We start from the raw sequence: 26,017 nt of genomic DNA, 5'->3' as shown, positions 1-26,017 counted from the left end.
ATTAGGTGAATGAATGAATTGTTCACACAGTTAGGAAGAGCAAATGAAATGGTAGACTGGAAAGAGTCTAAAGGTCTTAAAACTTAGGTTTGAAACTGGGTTCCATCAGTTTCTTACTAGCTCTTTGAGCTCATGCAAGTTACTCAGCCTCTCTGATCTTTATCTGTATCCTTATCCACACTGCAGGATAATATCAACTTACCTTACAGAATTGCTGCAAGGATTAAGTGACATAAAATTGAGATCACCAGTCTATTGGCACCCAGCGGATGCCAGTCACACTTCTCCTCTTTCCTTCCCCCCATATGCCTTGTTCGAAGCCTCCAGTAAATTTCAAGACAATGGTCTTGTGGTAGTTCTAAACACAAAAGGGATCATTTGGGAATAATTAAGTATCTAAACATGAGAACTAAAAAATTACAGCAAAGCAAACCCCCAAAACTCAAAAAAGAATGCCAAATTCTCTTAAGTATTCAAATTGCCTTCTCATTTTGAAAAGTTCGCTGCAGCTTCTCAATTAAGACAAAGGGGTTTTTTAAACATAAACCCACAAGGATGGGGAAAACCAAACAGGGGACAACAGCAACACATTTTGGTTAAGAGACATATAACTTAACAAACCCAAGAGAGATGAATCCTAAGTCAGGAATAGGGAAACATGAGAAGAAATCCAAATTATACCACAGAAGCCTCAAAAGACAGAAGAACTGCATGCAGTACTACGAACGTACAGAACCAGAGGTCTAGAAAAGAGGAGGTCTAAAATAAAGAAGACTGAGTCAAAGTTATTTGAGAAGGAGATTTCCTGCCACCACCCACAAACACACTCCATATTGCTAGGTGAATGTCCCACCTGCTACCCTAAGAGAAAGCTAGAGGTTTATTCCCTGGAGAAGGCAGAAGTACCCTAAAATGAGAAACACCTGGCACAATAACCCTTTGGTGATCCGCAGGACATCTGGTATCCCAACCACTTTTTATGCCTCTGGAGTTCTTTCGGAAGAGGGCAGCCTAATTTTAACGCATTTAGCCTCAAGGTGGGAGCCTTCTAAAATGCACAAAACTCAAGAACCCTGAATTGGAGCCTCATTTTTGTATAGATTGAGCATTGTCTTAGGTGATGCCTCCTGGATGCGGGAATTTTCTAAACTTTTGACAGGTTTGCCTTTATTTCTATGAGGTAAGCCTCCTCACTATGTTTCCCAGTTAATATGTTCTCGTGAGAATGTACTTATCACTAGAATAAGGTATTTCCAGTCTACATTCAGTCACACTGGCCATTTTCTCCTTAATGCCACTCATTGTATTCAGGTGTCACTGGCTCTCTGCTGTTCTAGATTCTAAACAGTGAATATTGCCTTTGCAATAAGGAATACTGCATTGCAGTGGTACTTTTCAAGACACTTGAATTCCTGTAAGTTATTCTTACCCTGCATTCAATCTTAGGGCCCAATTATTGCTTCCATGTGTAGCAGGTGGAATGCACAGCTGTGAGCAGTTCTGCAGTATTCCAGGGCAGCCGTTTCTGCTTCTAAGCTGTTAGTACTGCTTTTGTTATAATGAAGAATACACAGTAGTGATAATTTTCCTGAGATTCAAATTCCCTTAGTTTTATTTATTTGACCTGTCAGTACTGCTTTTGCAGTAATGAAGAATGCATTGTAGTGGTAATTTTCCTGAGATACAAAATCCCTTGGCTTTATTTATTTATTTGGGCTATTACTGAGTAAGGAAAAATACATTGTACCACATTTAGAAAAGTTTCATGAAAAATAATAAAAAGGCTAAGAAGGAGACTAGAATAAACTATATGTGCAGTCATTGCCAGGTGTCTTCATGTTTTACCTCTTATTTTGTGTATTTTCAGGAAATAAGATTTAAAAAATTATAAAAACTATTTTATCATTGACTACTATCAGTAGGATTTACTACAGCCAGGGTCCACTAGGACATATGTGATCTCAGATACTGTATATCAAAATCTATAACTCGTAACAAAAATTCTGAATTGGTCCTTTAATCAGCATGCTTTCTGTCATGGATTGAACTATGTCCCCCAAAAACATGTGTCAACTTGATTAGGCTGATTCCCAATATTGTCTGGTTGTCCTCCATTTTGTGATTTTCCTATGTGTTATAAATCATAATCTCTGCCTGTGGTTAAAGAGGATGAGGGTGGGATGTAACACCCTTACTCAGGTCACACCTCTGATCCAATGTAAAGGGAGTTCCCCTGGGGTGTGGCCTGTACCACCTTTTATCTTACAAGAGATAAAAGGAAAGGGAAGCAAGTAGAGAGTTGGGGACCTCATATCACCAAGAATGCAGTGCTGGGAGCAGAGCACATCCTTTAGACTCAGGGTTCCTGCGTGGAGAAGCTCCTAGTCCAGGGGAAGATTGATGAACTCTACTCTGGAACTTCCTCCAGAGTAGAGAGAGAGAAAGCCTTCCCTTGAAGCTGATGCCCTGAATCTGGACTTCTAGCCTACTAGACTGTGAGAAAATAAATTTCTCTCTGTTAAAGCCATCCACTTGTGGTATTTCTGTTATAGCGGCATGTGTTAGTCATATAGTGCTGCTACAACAGTAAAGTAGACTAAAAGTCCAAATTCAGGTCGTCAGCTCCAGGGGAAGCCTTTCTCTCTCTGGCAGCTTTCTCATCAATGTTGCCCCAGACTAGGAGCTTCTCCGCACGGGGACCCCAGGTCCGAAGGACACACTCTGCTCCTGACACTGCTTTCTTGGTGGTATGAGGTCCCTGATTCTCCACTTGCTTCCCTTTCATCTCTTACAAGAGATAAAAGGTGGTGCAGGCCACACCCCAGGGAAACTCCCTTTACATTGTATCAGGGATGTGACCTGGGTTAGGGTGGTGTTACAATCCCACCCTAATCCTCTTTAATGTAAAATTACAATCACAAAATGGAAGACTACCACACAACACTGGGAATCATGGCCTAGCCAAACTGATACACACATTTTTTTGGGGGGACATAATTCAATCCATGACACAGCACTAGATGACTAAGACACCTTCCATTAGTGAAAACACATGGTATCAACAAAACATTCAAAAGAGAAAATTAGATTACCAAAGGGTTAAGGGTGTGCATAGAAAAACTGCTACATGCAGACAACAGCACAACCCCCTCCCTGGGATCCACATTACTAGCAACCAGACCTTTAGCCTCCAGGAAGGAGACTAGAAGTCTTTTCTCAACGGAATCTGATAGCACAAGAAGGAAGATCTAAGATACTAACATGGGCTTATCCCCACAAATTGAACACCCAGATCACCTTACAGTAAAGCACAAAGTCAACAACTTCCACCCACATGCGCTGAGTAGCACTCAGGCTTGCAGTCCCTGATTCTTAACCATGAGCAGGATTACCATATACCCCAGAAAAGTCTCTAACATGGAGGATAGAGAAGAAAACAAATAAAAAGTAGAAAACTAGAACTTGGAGAAAGCAGAGACCATGTAGTAGATATTCAAAAATCTATTCTTAATATCATCAGAGAAATGGCAAATTCCCTCCATGAGAAAAGTACAATACGCTTCAAAACGAGCACTGGAAATTAAAACATAAAAGCAAAAAATGAAAGAGTGACTAGAAGGTTTGCAAGATAAAGCTGAGGCAATCTTTCAGAAAGCAAAGAAAAAAGCTAGAAAGTAGGAAAATGTTTCTAAAAAGAGAAAATGGGAGAAAAAATAGGAAAATGAGACTAGTAAAAAGGTTTAACATCAAAATACCAGGAGAAATTCCTTCACCCACCTACCCCCCAACAAAAAAGAGGAATTAAAGCTTAAAACAGCCAAAGAAAATTCACCAGAACTGAAAGGCATGATTTTCTGTACTGCAGCCAAGAGGTCCATTGAGTCCTCAACAGTGTAGTTTAAAAAAGGACCAACACACCAAGAAACCATTGTAAAATTTCAGAACACCAGAGATAAAGAGAAGATGCTACATATTTCCAGAGAAACAAAGAAGAAGAAAAAAAAAGGTAATATCCAAAGGATAATATACCACAATGGCTTCAACAACACTGAAAGCAAGAAGTCAATAAAGTAATGCCTCTAACATTCTGATGGAAAATGATTTCTAACCTAGAACTCCATACCTAGGTAATCTCCAGTCAAGACTGGAACAGTATGGCTCAAGAGACAGCCATGTTGAGCACTATCATCAAAGATGGTCACTGCCCTTGGACCAAGAAAATGTGGCTCAGATTTTTTTTTCCTTTTTTTTATTATTGTACTTTAGATGAAGGTTTACATAACAACCTAGCTTCTCATTAAACAATTAGTAAATATACTGTTTTGTGACAGTGGTTACCAACCCCATGACATGTCAACACTGTCCCTTCTCAACCTTGGGTTCCCTATTACCAGATTTCCTGTCCCCTCTTGCTTTCTAATCCTTGCCCCTGGGGGGGGTGTGCCCGTTTAGTCTCGTTGTTTTATGAGCCTGTCTAATCTTTGGCTGGCTCAGATTCTTATGTGAATTTGTCTTGCTCCGACCATATGCTGATGCCATACTTGTGCCTGGAGAAGTGGTGGACATTCACATCTTCTATTAAATTAAATATTATTTTATGTAGTGCAAGGTTTTCAGTAGAATACACTTTTTAATTAATTACTTTTGTAATACTAAATATTTATCATTTAAATTAACTTTCGTAAGTGATGTCTGATTTATACATTCTACCAGAGAAGACAAACTTCCTGTAGACAGGTTAGGATGTCCCCAGAAAATCACTGAGAAACCCCAAGCAATAAACATTCACTCCTACTGAGTGTGTTTGCATATGAAGAATCCTTGAAAAGATACTGGGAAGGAAATTTTAAAAAAAAGGTGGGGGGGCAGTCTCAATTCCCAGAGCTATTGTACCAGAAGTTTTAAATACATTAACGGTTGCCTAGACATGCATTGGAGCCCTGGTGGTGCAGTTTGTTAAGAACTCGGCTGCTAACCAAAGGGTCGGCAGTTTGAATTCACCAGCTACTCCCTGGAAAGCCTATGGTGACAGGTCTTCTCTGTCCTCTAGAGTCACTATGAGTCGGAATCAACTCAATGTTAACAGGTTTTCTGGTTTATACATGCATTGCAGGAATACAAAGGAAAAAAACAATAGGGATTATTTAAGAAAATTAAAAATTCTTGAAATTTTTAATGTATAGCAGTACTGAAATTATTCTAGGAAGAGAGGGACTGCTCTAGAATAACCCATCATCAACTGAAAATAACCTCATTTTTAGTACTTACTTGACAATTGGTACTTTTAAGTAAGTACTATCTATAGAAGGCAATCAGCAGCCTTTCAGAGGTACTATACCATCTTTTCACTTATTCTTCAAAAGGTGAAAAGCTTATCAAGCAGGGGCTCCCAGGAGACAAGAATGACAAAGTACACACATCCAAGTTCTTTCTCTGCAATGCCAGTAATGATCCAAAAACGACCATGTACACGGGCAGAACTCATACCACAAAAATATGAGCCGTCACCTCCACGTCACCATTATCTTCAAAGATTACCCTGGAAAAATTAAATTATAGTTGTGAGATACAACACCACCTTATATTTTATTAGCTAGGGTATTAGAAGCTGAGCATCAGTTAAACATAATGTGGGTTTGGGTTGCCAGAGGTGGAATAAGATATCAAAAAGGAAGAAAGAAGCATTGAACAGAGCAAGCAAAATTCTTCCAAGACTTCCTTCCACAATCATTCATTCTGTTACCTACAATGTGCCACATACTGCCATATGTGGATACAGGGTGAGAAAAAAGAGACACAGTGTCTAGCCTTTCTATCTAATAGGAAAACAATCACTTGGACTAAGATAGTAAAAAAAATTGGCAAAAATCTCTGCCCTCAGAGATCTTAAATTCTAGTGGAGGGGAGGAAAGGAGGGTAGCTGTATCAAATGTACCCTTTAGAAAGACTACTGTTTCATCTGGCTAGGCCCTGGCCTTGCTGATCCAAACAATATTATATGCACCTTTGGCAAACAAGTTTTAAATTGGCAACTCCTTTCATCTGTTATCAGTGTATCCCGAAGGCTATTATTTTCCCTGGTGTCCAGGTAACTGTAAGAAAACTAGGCACCGAGTAACAGTTGGCTGTGGGTGGTACATCTGTGTGTGCCTAGCACAACCTTTCACTGAGCCTTTCAGTTCCATAAGAACTTATTTGTACACTAAAACTTCAGAAACATTTCAGCAGGGTTCCCTTCAGTCACTAAATTACCTTTGAAATGGCCTTCCTAGAAAACATTTCCAAGTTATCCTCTTCAATTTAGATATACTAAGTATAGGTACCATTTTGTTGAAGCAATATTGAATCGTGTATCAATTAAATATTGATATTGAAATTTATTGTGAATATCTTGGTTTTAGCAGCAATAAACATTCTTTTAAAATGATGAGAAAATACCCACCACCAAGTCTAAAATAAAGACAAAGAAATAAAATAAGAAAACAAGATTAATGAGATCCAAAAACTGACTATCTCAACTTAATTAAGAAAAACTGTATATGCATTCATTTATTTTTTCAATAAATATTTACTGAGTACCTACTAAGTGCCACACACTGTTTTAAGCTTAGAAACTGATGAGAAAATACAGAGCTCTCAGGTTTTTCAGGCTAAGACATGAAAAAAGAGAAATGTCTAGGCAAGCTATCATACCCCTTCCAAATGCAATAATAAAAGTTCTAGCTGATCACAGTCAAGGCCCTAACAGTCAACCATCTTCACAAAGTGACTTCCAAAAATATAACTCAGAAAGCCCAACATATCAATCGATGTTCAAAGCTAAGTCCATGATCACTAGATTCTTAGAAACAGCCTCAGATCAACACCAAGGTGAACTTCAAATTAACTGGTATAGCTAAGATTAATTTAACAAAAAAGAAGGTAAAAAATAAAAGCGAATATTTCAATAATAAGTTTATTACATGGTTATTAAATATTAAGAATGTATCTTATGATGTAAAAACTGGTAACGACCATGTGAATTACTGCCAACACTGTATAATCTGACTTGGGACGGTCGGGTACATGATTTTCTTACAAGTTTTCAGAGGAGAAATCACAAACTGTATTTCAGATACAAACTCCTGCATAAATTACTATCAGAAAACAGATTTAAATTTAGCCATAATTCAAATAATTTATGCATAAATATACACTAAAATAATCTGGCCAAAATGTAAAACATTCTAGAGAAAGCCCTGTATTCTTCAGAAACTAAACATCCCACTCCAGAAGCTCAAAATTTTTCATATATGATAAGACACACTATAGCCAAAATATAATAACAAGATCTTAATTTATCCCAGGTGATTTAAATTTCTTATATCCTTTGAGTAATCTTAAATTTACTGTACAATGAGCATATCTAGAACTTACCCAGTTTTATATTCTGTGTTAGATTTAAGTTACTTCTTAAAAGTTTGTTAGTTTTTCATAAAATAAAGTTAGTAAAAGACTTTTCACTGCAGACTTTCGTTCATTTTCTCCACCAAGGGGACACTGCTGATCTCCCAATAAAATGGTTAGTAAAAACAACAATCAAATTTTCAGAAACCAAGTTGGTCTTCAGACCAAAGAAAGGCCATAGTTCTAGGAGGATCCTGCCTGTATGAAATGGTCCTACTCTGCTCAAATTGAAATACTTAAATGACCATTCTTGGGTCAATATTACTCAGATTTTTCAGGGACTAAACCAAAAATCCCACTGCTGTGGAGTCAAATCCAACTCAAAGCAACCCTATAGGACTGAATTGCCCCACAGGGTTTCCAAGGCTGTAAATCATTATGGAAACAGACTGCCACATCCTTCTGAGTAGCAGCTGGTGGGTTCAAGGCACCGATCTCTCTGTTAGCAGCCAAGTGCTTTAACAATTGCATAAGCAGGGTTCCTTTTTCAGGGAGTAAAAGGTCTGAGTGTAAGCAAAACCACAACCTAGATGGTATGCTACAATTAATAACTACTTTATCAAGATGACAGTCTGAACAATCCATAGCCTTTTCAACATATCTGTGACAACTCTAGCATTTTAACTCTCTCAAAAAATGTCCCATAAAGCAGCTGAAGATTTTCACTGACAAGTAGCAGGTCATTTCAGGAAGTCACTCCGAGGCCAATCTAATTCAGGACACATAGTTTGCCCAAGATACTACTAAACTGGAAAAAAAAAATGCTAATGATCAGAAGAATAAACTCTAGGGCACATTTAAATTAGAGGGCGTTGTTCCACAATAATTTGTCATTCTTTCAAAAACGAACTAATGAAATACACTGTTAGTTGCCTTCAAGTCGATTCAGACTCATGGTGACCTCATGTGTGCAGAGTAGAAGTGCTGTTTTCAAGGCTGTGTATCTTTTGGAAATAGACTGCCAGGCTCGTCTTCTGAGGTACCTCTGGGTGGGTTCAAATGGCCAACTTTTTGGGTAGTATTTGTAAAAACGGCATGAGGGCAGTGTCTGATCTCCTCCAATTTCATGAGGGGGAAGGAGAATCAAGATCAATAGCCCAACGCTGATTCCCATGAGGCGGGGGTCAGATATGCCTCCTGTCTCTGCCATCTTTACCAATTCTGACACCAACCGTCCCTCCTACAGCACTCTCTACTGGGTTCGATGATTCACTGCAATCGCCACACAGAACTCACAGACCAGACTCACACTTACGGAGTTTATTAGGCAAGTTAGTTAGCAGTTACAATTCAGACTCAGAACACTCAAGATACAGTTCTTCCATCAGGATAACCTCTTCCCAACTGTGCTCACAGGCACACCTCTCCCTGGCCCTCAGTCTCTGCCCAAAGGCACTTAGCTCGCTCTCTCCGTGGGCTGGGAAGGCCACCACGCCATCTTCTGCTGCCAGGTCTCTCCTTCCTGTACAACTGGCTCTCTTTTAAGGTAAAACTGACCAATCCCCTTGGTAGGCCACAATTACCCCCATCACACAATCACCTGGGTGGGAGTTACAAGACCATGGCTAGAAAGGCCGCACACAAAAGTAATTAATCACACTGCAGTAGTCAAGTGCTTAACCGTTTGCGCCTTCCAGGGACTCATTAATAAAATACATAGTATACTAAACAAATCTCTCATATAATTAATATGGCTAATCTTTTTTTAACTCTACTAACTTGGGCTGTGTACGCATGCCCTTCTCACACAAAAGCAGGAATTGAAGACAAACTGAATCATCTTCTCATAACTGATATGGAAGGAGCTCTGGTGGTGCAATAGTTAAGCGCTCAGCTGCTAAATGAAAGGTTGGTAGATCAAACCCAGCAGCTCAGCAGAAGAAAAGACCTGGCAATCTGCTCCTGTAAAGATTACAACCCTATGGGGCAGCTCTACTCTGTCCTATAGGGGTGCTATGAGTCGGAATCAACTTGATGGCACACAAAAACAACAGCTGATATGGAGTTTAATTCAGCTAGTCAAAGGAAAAAAAATCACATTTTATAAACCATTTACTATGTATCAAACATTGCACTAAGTCCTTTATGTTATCTCATTCAATGTTTACAACTCTGGGAGGTAGATTTGTACCTCTCAGGGAGGCTTCTTTGACCACCATACTTAAATAGCAAACCCACTCACCTACTCACCCAAATCCCACATACCCTAACAGCCCTTCCTGTTTTGTTTTTCTTATAATATTTAACATACGTCATACTGATACACTCATTTAGAATATAAATTTCTTCAATCCAGGGACTTTGTTTTGTTCACTGTTATGACTCTGGAGCCCTAGAACAGTGGTAGGCACACAGTAAGTACCTGTTAAATTAATGACTTAACTTTACAGTCTTGATAACTATAAAATAACTGCTGTTACTGCAATAAGCAACCAAAAGCAAAGAAACCTGACACCTTGGTTTGCCTACTCCAGTTCTATCAAGGCAAATATTAACCATCTATCAGGCTTTCTGAAATACTGAAAATAGATGGAGACCCACTTGAACCTGATGGCCCCTGGACTGGGAACCTCAGGACTTTTCAGCAGCTCCCAGGTCTTGGCTCCTCTTGATTTTGTGTTTCTCAGTGGTAGGATTCACCCATTCACATTGGTTCAGCTTTATACCAATTTCAACTTAGCAGACTGTTGATTCAAAAAACTTCACAATGCCTAGCACATTCTTTATAACTACAAAGGCATTCAGGAAGCAGTTTTACAACAGGCCATACATTTTATTTGTCTGTTTTTAACTTTTAATTAAAATCACAGAATAAATATTATACTTGACTCCTCAGACACCTGGGTTTCAAAAACAAAAAGCAAGCAAGTGTAACAGAATCAACAAATCTTTTTCACAAGATTAGTCCTCAGCTGAGCGTCCAAGCCTCAGAGTCAACTACACATTGTTTAATATTTCCCAACCCTTGTGGACAACAGTAATTTTACTGGTTTTTTGAAGAACAAACTGAAAAATATATAGGAACTCAGGAACAATTTTTATTTCCCAACTGCCAAGTACCGGTAGGACAGACAACCATCAGAACACCAAGATGTTAAGTCTCTGGCAAATTTATTCATTCATGTTGTTGTTATTACCTGCTGTCCATCTGGCCCTCAACTTATGGCAACCCCATGTAGGAAACATTGCCCAGTCCTGTGCCACCTCCATGATCAGTTGCAGGTTGGACCATTGTGGTTCCTAGGGTTTTCAATGGTTGGTTTTCAGAAGAAGATCACAAGGCCTTTCTTCCTCGTGCTTAGTCTGGAAGCTCCGCTGAAACCTGTTCAGCATCATAGGAACACACAAGATTCATACCTCCTATAAAAATACTGGATGATACCCTTAATTTCAGTTCTTTTCACTTTTATAAATGGAGGAACTAATCTTAAGATTGTAAATGTAAAGAAACTATTTCAAGTGGCCAAAAGGTAAGACTATATAAGTACTTCAAAACTATGTCTTCTACAAAATGCAATCATCACCGCATCATCACTCCAGTGCATAATGTTACACACTTATGTTATGAGGTGACTGCTTGAGGCGGGTCTGGAGGGCACTCTGGATCATGAATGGACATTATTTACAAATGCATTCTACAAACATTTGATGAAGTCCTATTATGTGCCAGGCATATTAACCAAAAAAAAATTCTCAACAACAACAAAAGCATATGCACAAATAAGATCCCAAAAATCTCTAAAATTACAAGGTTATCTCATACTGCCCTTAAAAAAATCAAGTTAGTTATTTCCAAGGGAAAAATGGAAAGGAACAAAGTGATAATATCCTAGGTACCCAAATGACTCGAGGGTGGGAGGGATGTAGTCAGAGAACCCGGGCTATTCCTAACCACTGTAGAGTAGGTAAATTTAGTCCTCACACATCATCTTGTTCCTCATCTATTCCCCATCTGAGAACACTAATTTATACCTCCAAAACAGGCAAAAATAAAGAAACAAGGGCTGTCTTAATACCTTGAGATGAACATTCAAATCCTAGGCTATATAAACACTACCTTTTAGTAAGTAAACTAGGGGAAAAACCAAAGCAAACATTTGCTTACCTTATTAACGCCCTAGGGATAATGCTTTTTTTAATATTTAAAAATTTCAAACATTGATAATTAGAGAATGAATAAGGCTCTGACTCCACTATGTGTACACTTTTTTTTCCCAGTCTATGTTCCTGTCCCTCTTTTAACTACAACCATCTTTGTTCTTTTATGACCAAGGGTGTGACACATAAGGGCCCAAAGTCCTCTCAGAATAACTAAGGCTTCAAAGAGAGAGCAATATAAAATGGATCTAGAAGGTCCAACAAAGATTTCAACAAATAGAAAAGGGTTTTATAGACAAATGAAACAGCAAAAGCAGAAATTCAAAGATGTGAAACTGAAAGCCACAATCTTGACTAGAAATGTAATTTAGTACAGCTGGAGGGTGGATAGTGGTCCCTGTGAGATTGTTAACCATTGTCATAGGGCAACATGTGTAGTAACTGTTAAATGAGAAACTATTTTGTTCTGTAAGCCTTCATCTTAGGTGAGAATAACAGCACAATCGGAAGAGCGTAGTCAATGTCACTGAACTGTGCATTTAGAAATTTTTGAAATGGTGTATCTTTGGCTATGAGTATTTTCACCAAAAAAAAAAGGTTCAGAAGTTAGAGGGTTGACATGTTGTGGGGTTATCAACCAGTGTCATAAAACAATATGTGTACTACTGTTCAATGAGAAACTCTTTGTTCTGTAAGCCTTCACCTGAAGTACAATAAAAAATAAAAAAATAAAAAAAACCACTACAGAGAACAGTTCTACTCTGCAACACATGGGGTCGGAATTGACTTGACCGCAACTGGGTTTTGTTTTATTTCTGGAGGGCATATGGAGGAGGAGGAAAAAATAAGCTTGGTCAAAATGAAGCTGGAAAGGTAGATCCATGCCAAAGTGGTGGTGATGGTGTTGCTGCCACCAAGTGGATTCCAACTCATAGGTACCCTGTAGGACAGAACTACCTCATAAGGCTTCCTATGCTATAATCTTTACTGGAAGCAGATCACCAGGTCTTTTCTCCCACGGAGTTGCTGGCAGATTCAAACTGTCAATCTTTTGGTTAGCAGCCAAGCACTTAACCAGTGTGCCACCCGGGCTCCTTTGCCGAAGTGTAAAGGGTCTTTGCAGTGGATTACTTACTTCTGTGTGTGGCCTTTCTAGCCATGGTCTTGTAACTCCCATCCACGTGGTTGGGCAGGACTATGAGACAGGGTAATGCTTGCCTACCAAGGGGATTGGTCAGTTTTGCCTTGAAAGAGAGCTAATTCCAGAGCAGAGAGGAGGATCCTACCACCAAGGAAGAACAGCCAGAAGCAGAGTGTGTCCTTTGGACCCAGAATCCCTGCGCTGAGAAGCTCCTGGAAGCAGGAGACAGAGAAAGACAGAGCAAGCTGTAACCCTGAAGGCGGTGAGAAGCGGTGGTAGGAGAGACCTGGCAGCAAGAGATGGTACATTGGGCTTCCCGAGCCCACGGAGAGAAAAAGATGAGTGCCTTTGGGGAGAGGCCTAAGGCCAAGGAGAGCACGGCTGGGAGGAGGCTATCCAGATGGAAGAACTGTATCCTGAGAGTTCCTAATCCTGAATTGTAACTGTGGCTTCCCTAATAAATCCCATAATCATGAGGATGGTCTGAGTTCTGTGTGGCCATTGTAATGAATTATTGAACCCAGTAGAGAGTGCTGTGGGAGGGGCGGCTGGTGTCAGAGTTGGTAAAGACGGAGGAGAGAGGAAGCATGTCTGATCTCCACCTCACAGGAATCAGCTTTGGGCTGTTGATCTTGGTTCTTCTTCCCCCTTGAGGGGGTGGAGGTCAGACTCCGCCCCCACACCATTTTTTTACAGCCTTAAATCTAGTTTTTTATTCTACAGGCAATGGAGAGTCATCTAATTGGATTTCCATGTTAGAAAGATCACTATGTTCTGGAAAAGAGACTATATGCAAGAGTCCAATATAATCAGGAAAAAAATAGGGCAGGAGTAGAAAGAATGACAGAATGGGATGATACCAGATAGTAGCAAGTAATCAGTGAATGCATGAACAAACAAACAAATATATTGACATAGTTTAGTAGTTTACTGGTATTGCAAACAAAATTTTTAAAAAATTTATACATATATGGCAAATTTAATCCCATATGTATTAAAGACTATTAAGTTGCCATAAATTTTATGGGATATTGTCTCATATATCCACTGATAGTAAATTCAGTATGGCAACCATCTTCTAATGTTATTGTTCAGCAGAGTTTTCTGATTGTTACAGTCGGGTGGATTATAAATATCCCTCAAATTAGACATATTCACTGCTTTCCACCCAATTTAGCATTTCACACAAATGTGTTGGATAAATAAAATGAACAAAATACAGTAATATAATTCTCAAAACATGTATAAAAATACAAACTTACAGCAAATAGCTGGAAAAGAGTTTGGGTGGGCATTGGGTTTTTAAGTTTTTTTTAAGTAGATTTTGACAGACTTCTGCTGAGTAGCCCAAATAAGTCAAACACTATAGTGGGAATTTCTCTGAGAAGGAGATTCTGTCTGGACTTCTGATTTTCCACAGCAAGACTTGAGACAAACACAACTTATGGATAACTATGATCCTTCATAAAAAACATTTATGAAAACACAACACTTTCGTCAAAGCACTTTAACAAGTCATTCAAATAGCTAACTTTTCACAAACAAAAATAATTAATCACTCTAAAATGTAAAACACTAATTATATGATCCAAAGCTCTGTACATCTTCATAGCTCATAAAGCATGACAACACCTCAAAGGAATGCTATTTATAGGGTTACAGGGCTTCAATTTCCCATAACAAAAAGTAAGTAAACTGTTTTGTTTAGTTTTTTCCGTAGATCTCACAAAGAAAATCCTCTCCTCTATTGCACTCTGGGCATTTTGCCTTTACTCCTAACCACTAACATGGCTGTGAGTGACTTCCTTTAAAGTTGCTGCCTTCTACCTACACCAAAACAAAATCTTCAGTTTTTACAGTACCGACTTTATTTATAAAGTCCCTAGTTATTGAGGTCGATTTAGTCCAAAAACTTTAATTCAGACTAGTTCAAGTACTTAGTTATTGTTTTTATGATCCCATTCTTTCTCTGGACTTAATTACACAGTGATTATTCAAGAATTAAAATTCAGCTCAGCTACAATTTAGTCTCAATTCACAAGAATTACCATACTAGAATAGAATCTGTTAGAACTGACAATTATTCTTCACAAAGAACTTCTTTACGCTCATGGTTTGAGCCTGCTTTTTTTCTTCCATTTATTTGTTCACATTAAAGAAGTATTAATTACAATCTTCTCACAAATCCCATTCAATATTGATAGTGCTTCATGCATACTTTTTATATCACATTTTTCAGTAAAGTGATAGAGAACAGTTTTTTCAAAAGACAAATATACTATTTTAAAAAGGCCTAGAGCACATGATGAACGTAACTGAACTGCACGCCTAAAAAAGTGATTTAAATGGCAAACTGTTTGTTATATCTATTTTCCCAATAAAAAAATTTTTAAAAAGGCTTAATAACCAACAATAGTGCCCTCTCTTCCCCTCTCAGCTCCTCCTCTCCCTTCCCTAAATGCATGATTGCTTCTGGTGTTGCTCCCTCCTGGAAATATATTTTAGTACTTTCATGTCCAAAAAAGGTCTTTATTCTACCTTCACACTTAAATGACAGATTGAAGAAATATATATTATTGAATTCTAAACTAAAAGTCAATTTTTCCTCAGGATTTTTAAGGCATAACCCAAGTATTTTTAGCATCCAGAGCTGCTACGCTTTTCAGATTCCTCATTCTTTTTACTTCTATTGTTTCTCCCCTCTGACCTGCAAGCTTCAAGATCTAGTCTTAATTTCGGATGTCCTCAGCTTCCGTGACGATACGGCTGAGTATGTGCTGTGCTGCATACTCTGGGAGCACATTCTGCCTGGAGGCACAGGTTATACAATTCTTGGAAATGTTCTTACATTTCTATTTCTTTTAAAACGTCTTCCCCTATTTTCTGCTCCCTCTTTCTGAAATTTGATACTAAATTTGACACTGTATCTTTATGATTGCTGCTTTTATTTTCTCATTGTTTCTATTATCCATCTCTTTATTCCTTTATTCTACCTTCTTGGAAATGTCCTCCATTTTACTTTCCAACCCTTCTATTGAAAACGTTATTTCTATAATCACATTTCTTATTTCCCTTCATTGTCTGTTTCTTTCTTGTTGCTTCTTTTTTTCTGTTGTTTTTGTCCTTCTCTTTCATGGAATGGCTTTTCCTCAACACATTTGGTTTTCTACCAGGGCACAGTTCTGATCTGCTTATACTGCAACTCTCGGTCAGCTTTTAAGCAACTCTTAAATATGAATAGAAAACCAAATGTGTAGAGAAACAGCTGGGCAGCATCCAGTGTTTTTTGTGGGGAGGTTCCCAATTGTGAGTATCTGTTGGTCTTCCTCTGATAAAGTTCAGTTTTCCAGAAACAAGGCCTCTGGTCTCTGGCGAGACAGCTGAAAATCACTGGTTTCCACCCTGCATCCTCACCCTCACCTTCTGTAGTAACTGGAACCTCCAAACCCTACGCCTTTCACGGATTTTTCAGTTTTCTCTGATTACTTCTTGTTGGTTTTCCCCTCCGTAAGCACTCAGAATATAGATTCTTCTGCTTAACTAAGTCAGATAATATCCTTCTACCTGCTGTTCATCTTTCAAAAATTTGCTTAAATCCTTCATTTGCTGTTGCTTCCTCTTCTAATTTCTTTGCCCTTGTGAATTTATACCTTTCTTAAAAAAAAAAAAAAGTCCTGTACTGTCATTTTAATGACGTTTCAGGAAAGAGATAAGAGTTAAATATATGCAGACAATTCTCCATGTTTAATAAGAAATCAGGAAAAACATTTTTATAGAATAATTCACTGTTAATTATTTTCATCATTGCCTTAGGAATGTTTAAGAAAGCTTATTAATCTGACAACACTGTCACAGCATTTATAATTTTAATTGTCTTTAAAAAGCTCTAATATTTTATTAATATAATTATTACTTATTTAAGAGTACTGACTTAATCTTAAGAAGATCGCTATAAAATATATTTCAGGTAAGTGAATCACATTCTTACTGATTTGTGTTCTCACTAACTTACATTATAAAATTGGAAATGTGCTCTCTAAGGAGAAAGAGATTTAATCCTAGAGTATAGTAAAATCATTTAAGGTCTTCTGAACTTTAAAATCATTATGAGAAGAAAAAAAATTTCACAGAAATGTTACCAAATATGATCAAATACACACAATAAATGAAAAAGCTTGAGAAAGAAAAAATGTGTACCCGAAACTAGCAGAATCATCAGTACTGTTCATCATTCTTCACATATTGTACCCATCACATGGTGGCAATCCCACAAAAAGTCTACAACTTCAGTATTTTGCTTTCTCAAACCACCTCAAGCAAAAAATAACTGCTGGACTAAATAACAACTTGGTGCCAATCAGACAGTGTTAGCATCAAGACGGCTTTACTGAACCTAGTAATCACTGTTGGACATTAACTAGGTACCAAGGTTTAACCATAATAACTACAGAAAGCCAGTTTTTCAGTTAATAATAAGGTATAATAAGGTAAACACAAATAGATGAATGAGGCTTCAACTTCTAACTTTTTGGAGACAGCAAGGAATTGAGGAAAATTCATAATAATCTAATATTCAAAAATAAAGTGAATTGCTTTAATTGAGAAATGTTAGTACTATAAATTGAAAGTGCCTATGACAATTAGTTTACTTCCCAAAATCTTCATGTAATTGTTCTCTTAAAGCATCACAATATCTGCTTTGAATTTCATTAGGTGGGAAACACAAGGTATGTTAGAAAACACAATCAGTAATAAACATTAAAATGAACATACATGTGACAGGAATAACAACTCTATATGGTTAGTTCTATTATTATGGCTATTTCATAAAAAAGGAAAATGAAAATTAGATGAATTAAGTAACATGCCCAAGATCATAGCTAGTGTGATGAACTCAACAATAGGATATTTTTAACTTGAATTTAAAAACCCAACCACACCTGACAGTGATAACACGCTGGACAGCATTCCTGTGGATGAGACTTATGGTCTCTGGTCAGCTATAGCTCAATACATTTTCTACAACTATAAGTTAAAGGAAGAATCATTCTTTTTTCTTTTTTTTAGTTGTTCAGAATATACACAGCAGAACATATACCAATTCAACAGTTTCTACATGTACAACTCAGTGACATTGACTACATTCTTCAAGTTGTGCAACCATTCTCACTCTTCTTTTTTTCTTTTTTTGTTATTATCCCCATTTTATTTTAATTAGGTGAAAGTTTACAGAGCAAATTAGCTTCCCATTAGATAGTCTGTACATAAAGTGTTCCACGACACTGGTTTCATTCCCCACAATGTGTCAGAGCACTCCCCATTTTCATCCTAGGTTCCCCATTTCCTTTCATCCTGATTTTCTACCTCTTCCTGCCTTCTCATCTTTGCTTTCAGGCAAATGTTGCTCTTTAGATCTTGTATAATTGATTGCTCTAAGGAGCACATTTCTCTCACGCGTTACTGTTTATTTTATGGGCCTGTCTACGGTTTGGCTGAAAGGTGGTCTCCAGGAATGGCTTTAGTTCCAGTTCAGAAGGGTGTCTTAGGGTCATAGTGTCAGGGGCTCCTCCAGTGTTTGTCAGACCAGTAAGTCTGGTCTTTTTTGTGAATTTGATTTTCTGTTGTATAATTTTTCTCCCACTCTGTCTAGGACCCTCTGTTGTGATCCCCGTCAGAGCGGTTGGTAGTGGTAGCTGGGCACCATCTAGTTCTTCTGGTATCATGGTCTTGTAGGCTGTGGTTTATGTGGTCCATTAGTTCTTTGAACCAATTGCTCCCTTGGGTCTTTAGTTTGCTTCACTCTCCTTTACTCAAGATAGGAAGAATCATTCTTAAAACTGGGAAAATACTCACTGTCAGTACTTTACTTTTATAAAATTATACCAAGAGTATGTTGTTCAATACTGGAGTGTATCTGGAAAAAAGTGATCAGTATGGGAAGAGGTCCAGAAACTATATCATACGAAAATTCATTCAAGAATATTTGGCAGTCACAATCCTCCCCTCATTCCTATTATGCATTCCCAAATATCTTTAAATATTTATCTTTTTGTATCATTTTATAATGTATTTCAGAATATTTTAAATTTTGTATTAGAAATATCTCTAACAATGATATAATGATTGACTGACATAGGAAATTGGGTTAAATCTGCTCTAATACAAATGCAAAATACATATTTTTTTTAACCACTGGTTTACTTATCTATTATTTTTTTAAGTTCAGAAATAAATCTGACTATAAAAATTTATAGTTAGATTCTATATAATGAGAATCTAGTAGAAGTATTTTCAAGAAAAAGATGAAAATAAAAAGTAGTTATCAATGTTTTTAAAAAAAGTCAAACTTTCTCCAAATCTGTTGTTGTCAGTGGTGAAATAGAAAAACTACAAAAGACATTTGTTTTCTACAGTAAAGCATAAGGTGCCCCATTACACATATAGCTTTGTAGTATGCAGAATGGAAGTAGAAACTTCCACTCAAGTATAGTAATTAAAATTTGGATTTCCACTCTGTCTCAGTCATCTAGTGCTGCTCCAACAGAAACACCACAAGTGGATGGCTTCAACAAAGAGAAGTTCATTCTCCCACAGTTCAGTAGGCCAAAAGTCCAAATTCAGGGCCTCAGCTCCAGGGGAACACTTTCTTCGTCGGCTCTGGAGGAAGGTCCATGTCATCAGTCTTCCTTTGGTCTGGGAGATTCTCTGCGCAGGAACCTCAGGTCCAAAGGACGTGCTCTGCTTCTGGCACTGCTTTCTTGGTGGTATGAGGTTCCCATGTGTCTCTGCTCACTTCTCTCTTTTATATCTCAAAAGAGATTGCATTAAGACACTACCTAATCTTGTCAACCTCATCAGTATAACCTCATCACAGTGATAGAATTTACAACACATGAGGAGATCACATATAATCTCATCATAGTGATAGAGTTTACAACACATAAGGAAATCACACCAGATTATACAATCATACAATACTGGGAATCATGACCCAGCCAAGTTGACAGATATTTCTGGGGGACACAATTCAATCCATGACACACTCATTTCAGCAATGCCATTTATTTGTCCACAGCTGAATTTTAATGAGATAAGAACACTCAAGTTTTGAAAATTTGTATCTACAATCATATTCATGTATGTATGTACATATTTGTGTATGTGTGAGTGTGTGCATCAATGGTCTTAAAATATAACTCTCCTTAAAAGATTAAAAGCAATTCAAGCTATTAAAAGTAAAGCCCATTACAATTGGACAAAAGAAAAAAGTATAAAATAAAAATCCAAATTCTAAATGGCCAAATATCTCTATAAAAGATACAATCTATGTTACTGAATGCTATATTCCAAAGGAAGAGTCTACAGGTAGATTAAAACAGATGTAGAAATACTCATGAAACTTCAAAGAAGCTCTGCCACTCTGAACAAGCCACAAAGAAAAACACTGTTGTTATTTTTTGGCATAATGAATAAAATGTATGTCTGGGATCTTCTATGGCAAAATTTCCCCTTTTATCTTCCTTTGTAGAAAATAATTATACAGTCCAACCTATCTTTCAGAAAATAATTTAGAAGCTTAATTTTGTTAAACTGATAACCCCATATCTTCATCCACAGTAACTCACTAATACCAATAAAAGCAAAATAATTTAAAACATGCTGGATTGGATCAAAGCATGAAATAAATCCATCTTAACTCAACATTAAATACTCAGAATTAAATAACACAGTGATTATAACTGACTGATGTACCAACTCTTCAGCAGAATATCAAAACTTGACTAGTTTTATACTATGAACAATCGATAACCAACGCTATTGTGTTCATCTCCAAATGAGTTGAGTCATCCATAGCCACATAATACAGAGCACCAGGACAAGGCTCCCTTTTGTCCACCCATTTTCTTTCAAGAAAACGTGCCAATCCCTCTACTTTCTTTTAAAAATCTGTTTCTAGTAGAGCCCACTGGTTAAAAATATTTTACCACAGAAAAGTCCACATTATACTTATTACTTAACATCTAATTTTTTCCCAAAAAGAACTCAAGTAAGCACTGTGATATATATTGCTAAAAGCCATTTAGAAAATAGCAAATAGTGTGGCTGAAAAAATAATCTTTTAAAATGTTCAACCCAAATGCTTCTTCTTCACAAATATTAAAAAAGATCCTGGTGAAAGGTCGCAGTGGAAATAATTTTTTTCATTTTGAAGTCAGTTGAAAAATCAAAGTCTTCTTGTATAACTACTTTTTACTAATGGTATAAACTCAAGAGGAAAGGATTTATCAGTGTCTGTTTTATCATTTAAAGGAGCCCTGATGGCACAACTAGCTAAGCACTCAGCTGCTATTACATTCTAAGCACATACTACTATAATTTTAATAATTTTCAGCTACTTGATCAGGTTTCAAAGCATCAGAATGCACAGAAATCATTAAAATTTATGTCAGCATTAACAGGGCCATAAACATGCTATATACTAAGTTCACTGAGCTTTAAAACATGAAACTCACCTAGAAAAATCCACAACTAAGCAACAGATCAAAACAAGAAATTCAATAAGACTCTAAAATTTTCTGATTGCATCATTCTTTACTAATCTAGTCATTATGATACAGCATGCAAATAAATCTAGACTTTATTACATTAATTTTTATAGGATTAAATTAAAAATGTTATGACAGCTGCATAATTATACCTGTACTTAATTTATAGTTTACTTGTAACCACAAAAAAATGCCAGAAACATACACCACTGATAAGCTCCTTAAAAATTAATGTAATAAAGTCTTCAATCTAACCAGTAATCAAAAAAATGCCAATTAAAACAGATACCATTTTTGCTTATAGAATTAAAAATGTTTTCATTGTAATAGTCAATGCCAATGAAGGTAGAGTAGAAATTACACCTCAAGCACTGTGTGAAAAAATAAAACCAGTACAATAGTTTTGAAAAGCAACATGGAGATATATAGAATATACATATAGGCAGAATGTGTGTCTTAAGAATGTTTAAACTTTTTGACCTAGTATTCTCCCTCCTAAGCATAAATCTTTAAGAAAATAATCAGACATTTGTCTCCAAAGATATTCTCTGAAGTAGTGGTCAAACCAAAAATAATAATAATAAAGAAAAAAAACTTAGAAATAAGCTAAATATTAAAAAAGAACAGATAACTAAATAAGAGTTCAGGGCAATTCAGCATTTGAGGAGTAAATAACCACAGATTTGATTGTTCAATAAGAGCTACCCTGAAAATTCATGACACACAGTAATTTATAAGGGGGTAATATCTACTTAAACTGTTGTTGTAAGGATTAAATATATTTCAATATTTCTAATATGTACTTTTTTACATACCAACATGTTAACTGAGATGCATCCAATAACAGCATGTCATTGTATAATTCGCAGTAATTCTTTTTTCTTAGCATTATATAAAATAATTGTGCATCTTAGAACTGATGGTGTTTTAGATTCAGTGAAACCAGAGAATGGATTAAAGAGCCTAGCACAAGTTTGAGAGGCAGAACGTACTTTGAGGTTGGTGACCTGGAACTAATCATCTAGATAGCAAGTGAGTCTAGAGCTTTCAGAATCTTCTCATCTCGTTAGTTGTACCTACTTGTAACATACAGAGTAACTTTCTTTTTTTTTATGTTGTACACTGCATATGAAGGAATATCATATCACCTTAATTTTTTTATTTGTTTAATAACACAGCAAATACTTATTTCTTTAAATACTGCAGTCTCTCATCTCCTTTCTTAGGTCCACACTCTCCAGCCAATCTGTACTACTCCAAGCTCCCCAGTATTCCAGGCTGATCGCACCTCCACACTTCTGCTCAGCTGCTTCTGGCAGAATCATTCCAGAACCAAATTCTGGCATCATCTCCTCTCTGGGGTTTCTCCTGTCTCAGCAAAATTTCCTCTTCACCCACCATTCTTTCTCATCTTTGTTCCCATGTATCTCACACACACTCTTCCAACAGAGCCAGGAAAATTGTATTGCTAGCATTTACTTTATTTATGTTTTCCCATTAAGCTGAAGTACCTGCTGATGGGGATCATATCTGATTCACATATGTATCCTCAAACCCTCTATAAATACTGCATGCATGCCCTGAGGGTTGAGTGCACCACAGATAATCTGCAGAGCTAAATGTATCCTAAATATTCCAGAAATAGTACAACAGGCATCAAAACAAATTTTTAGTCCTACATTGTTTATGCCAGAAAATAAGAATATAATTCAGCTTTTCTTATTGTTTTTATTTATCTAATATTTTTCCAAAAGAAAATGGTTGAGGAGTTAATTACCCTTTGTATCCATTTTGCTTTGAATAATCTGAAAATAAAAGTTTCCTCACATCTAAGTTATAAAACAACCTTTTATTTCCATTAAAATATTCTTTGCCATTACGAAATATCAACTACATTTGCTAAAGGGATTTTTGTGACTGTTGCTGAAGGGAGTAAATTATATAATATTAAATTTAATAACTGAATACTAATTATTTAAATACGTATCATAGTATTATATATTTTTCTGAGAAATGCCCAAGCAACCTTAAGACAAGGCAGCAAAGTGACAGAAATAAACTCATTTTATTTTTTTCATACAGATACTATGTTTTAAAAGTGAGCACGTGGACGAGCAGCCCCACTCAGGGCACGGGCACCTCCGCCTCCGCCCAGTGCCCGACCTGGGCTTCGTGAGCTCCAGCATCGGTGCGCTCATGCTGCTGCAGCTGCTTTTACTACCCCCGCCAGGGCCCAGGTCCTGTACTGGGTGTCAGACAATTCTGCTCCTGCCTGATGAGCTATGCAAGCACGGAAGAAGGTTCTGGAACCCAGACTGGAGGAATCGGGTAGGTGTCCTCAAGCATGTAACATCCTAGCTGAGACCTGAAAGAGGTGCAGGAGTTGCCAGGCAGGGACCCCAGGGACCCTCCCCCCACCACCCCAGTGCCTGGCATACAGTAAGTGCCATTTGTTGACTGACTAAATGAGAAGTATTTTCTGTAAGGAATACTACATATGGCAAAGGCCTGGAGCATTTGGTCTGCGGGGTGGCTCTGGGGTACTCTGGCCCTCTCTTGCCCCTCCAGGTGCAGGGGCTGCTGCTGTGGGCCCTGACTGCTGACATCTGTACCACCTGTACCCGGCCTATGGCTGGGTGATGTTTGTCACTGTCTTCCTCTGGCTGGTGACAATCATTGTCTTCATCCTCTACCTGTTCCAGCTGTACATGAAGTTTTACATGGTGCCCTGGCCGCCGGTGTTAATGATCTTTAATGTTGGCGCCATCGTTCTCTACATCATGGCCTTCATCACCTGCTCTGCTGCAGTTGAGCTGCGGCCCTGAAGCGCAGCCGGTGGTAGAAACAGCCTGCAGCTGCCTTCTTCTCTGCATGTTTAGCGATGATTGCCTATGGAGTGAGGGCCGCCTTCAGCTTCCAGGCCTGGCGAGCAATAGGCAACAATGCAGCCACCAATCAGGTGGCTGGCGGCTACACCTTATCCACCTGTGCCCATGGCCCACCACGGGGCTGAAGGCTGCAGCTTGATCACCCCGCCAGCACAAGGCTCAAGCCCTGTAGGGAGCCAGCCGGGCAGGGACTATACTTGTTCACCAGACAAATTTTCACAACACTCCTAAGAAACAGGATTCTTCCTCTGGTTTGGCCCAAAGTTGGCACATATGAGGGCTGGAAACAGGCCAACTGCAGAGACCTCCTCCTCAGCCCCCTTATTTAGTGAAGGATGACGGGATGTGGGGTTCTCACTATCTTTGCTTTGTCTTTAGAGGACGTCAGTATCCAAGGCTAGGGTCCACCTTTCTCACCAGCACTAAGTGCAGTAACAAAGGCTCCTCAGATCTGCAACCCTTGACCTGCCATAGTATAAGGGTAACAGGCAATACATATTTATCTTAGTCTTTGTTTCAGGAGAGCTAAGCAAATTCATGAAACCCGTTCTGATTTCTTAAAACACAATTTGCCTTTCCCTGCACCCAAACCAACATGGCACTTGTAGGAAGAGGATTATGAATTCTGATAGCATGGGCTTTCCTTCCCTGCATTTCAAACACATGTTATTTAAAAATAATCCATTCTAAGCGATGGCTCCATGATGAAAAAACCCTATCCAGATTTTCTTCCCTTTCCCAAGCCCTTGGTTTTCAATACTCCCTTTGGGCAACTCTTAACATCAAAGTCAACTACTCTCTGACACTGCTGATTAGGCACATAGGACTTGAAATGAAGGCAGAAGGGAATCCAGACCTTGCCTGGTGAATTGTCATGGTGGTGACTCTGCCAATGTTGCTGGGTTTTTGTTTTGTTTCATTTACAAAAATAAAGATGGAAGAACTTACCTGAAAAATAAAAAAAAAAAGATTGTTTTACCAAGGAACTGCCTTTTAAAAAAAAATTTAATAGGAAAGTAAATATTTTCCACAGTGCCATCAAAGTGAAATTTCTAAATTACAAATCTGATCCTGTAACTACTCAGCTTAAAATGTCTCAAAGACTCCCAGTGTTTATAATAGTTTTCAAACACCATTTTTAACTAGAACCCTCACCTTAAACAAAAACATATGCAGATACAGTGAACTGGCTCTGTTTGACAGAAGTTAGATGGCCCTGAACTGAGATTGCTGGCTTCCCCATCCTCCTTCAACAGGAGCCCCTGAAGACAGTCTATTGAGCAAAGTAAGAAAACCACGAGATTATAAAATAATGTCTAAATCCTTGAGCATAGCACAAACCAGGCCTTCAGCGACTTGGCCTACGCCTACCTTTCCAATCTCATGTTTACCAAACCTCTCATCACACGCATATCACCCTACACCCCCAAATGCCCAAGCTGTTTTCCAGGCTCCTCTCTCTGATCTCCCTCTCATTCTCTCAATTCTCTGTTCATCCCCCCTCCTTTGAAGACTTTACTGACCTCCAAATCTTCTAGGAAAACGGGCATTTATTCCTGTGTGTCTCACTGAAGACATTCTTCTAATATAATACCATCTTACAGCATTTTGCTGTAAAGACTTTTGCACTCTGCAAAACTGCCCATGGTTTATGGAAAACACAGGATTACCGGCAGACTACTAAAAACCAATGCAACTTTGTGCCACAGCACAAACAAAACAATACTGTGACCTTCATCAAAATAAAAAATATAACACAGACTTGTTCCATCAAATTTTGTAACACATACATAAATGTCTTTGTAGCATCTTCATCTGTACTTGCAGCTTCATTAGAGAGTTTAACTTCAATGTGTAGAAAGCACAGTAGTTCTGGACACTGACAAGACTATTAAAAG

General features: G+C 37.9%; 1 pseudogene; it reads left to right on the top strand.

Annotated features, from left to right (window-relative positions):
* The first annotated feature begins 12,370 nt into the window (after positions 1-12,370).
* LOC101354560 (plasmolipin-like) lies at positions 12,371-24,244 on the top strand (annotated as a pseudogene).
* The last annotated feature ends 1,773 nt before the right edge of the window (positions 24,245-26,017 follow it).

Source organism: Trichechus manatus, unplaced genomic scaffold (genome assembly GCF_000243295.1).
Source record: "Trichechus manatus latirostris isolate Lorelei unplaced genomic scaffold, TriManLat1.0 scaffold00283, whole genome shotgun sequence".
NCBI lineage: Eukaryota > Metazoa > Chordata > Mammalia > Sirenia > Trichechidae > Trichechus > Trichechus manatus.
The sequence above is the reverse complement of the archived record's forward strand: the minus strand, read 5'-3'. Positions and strand labels throughout refer to the sequence as shown.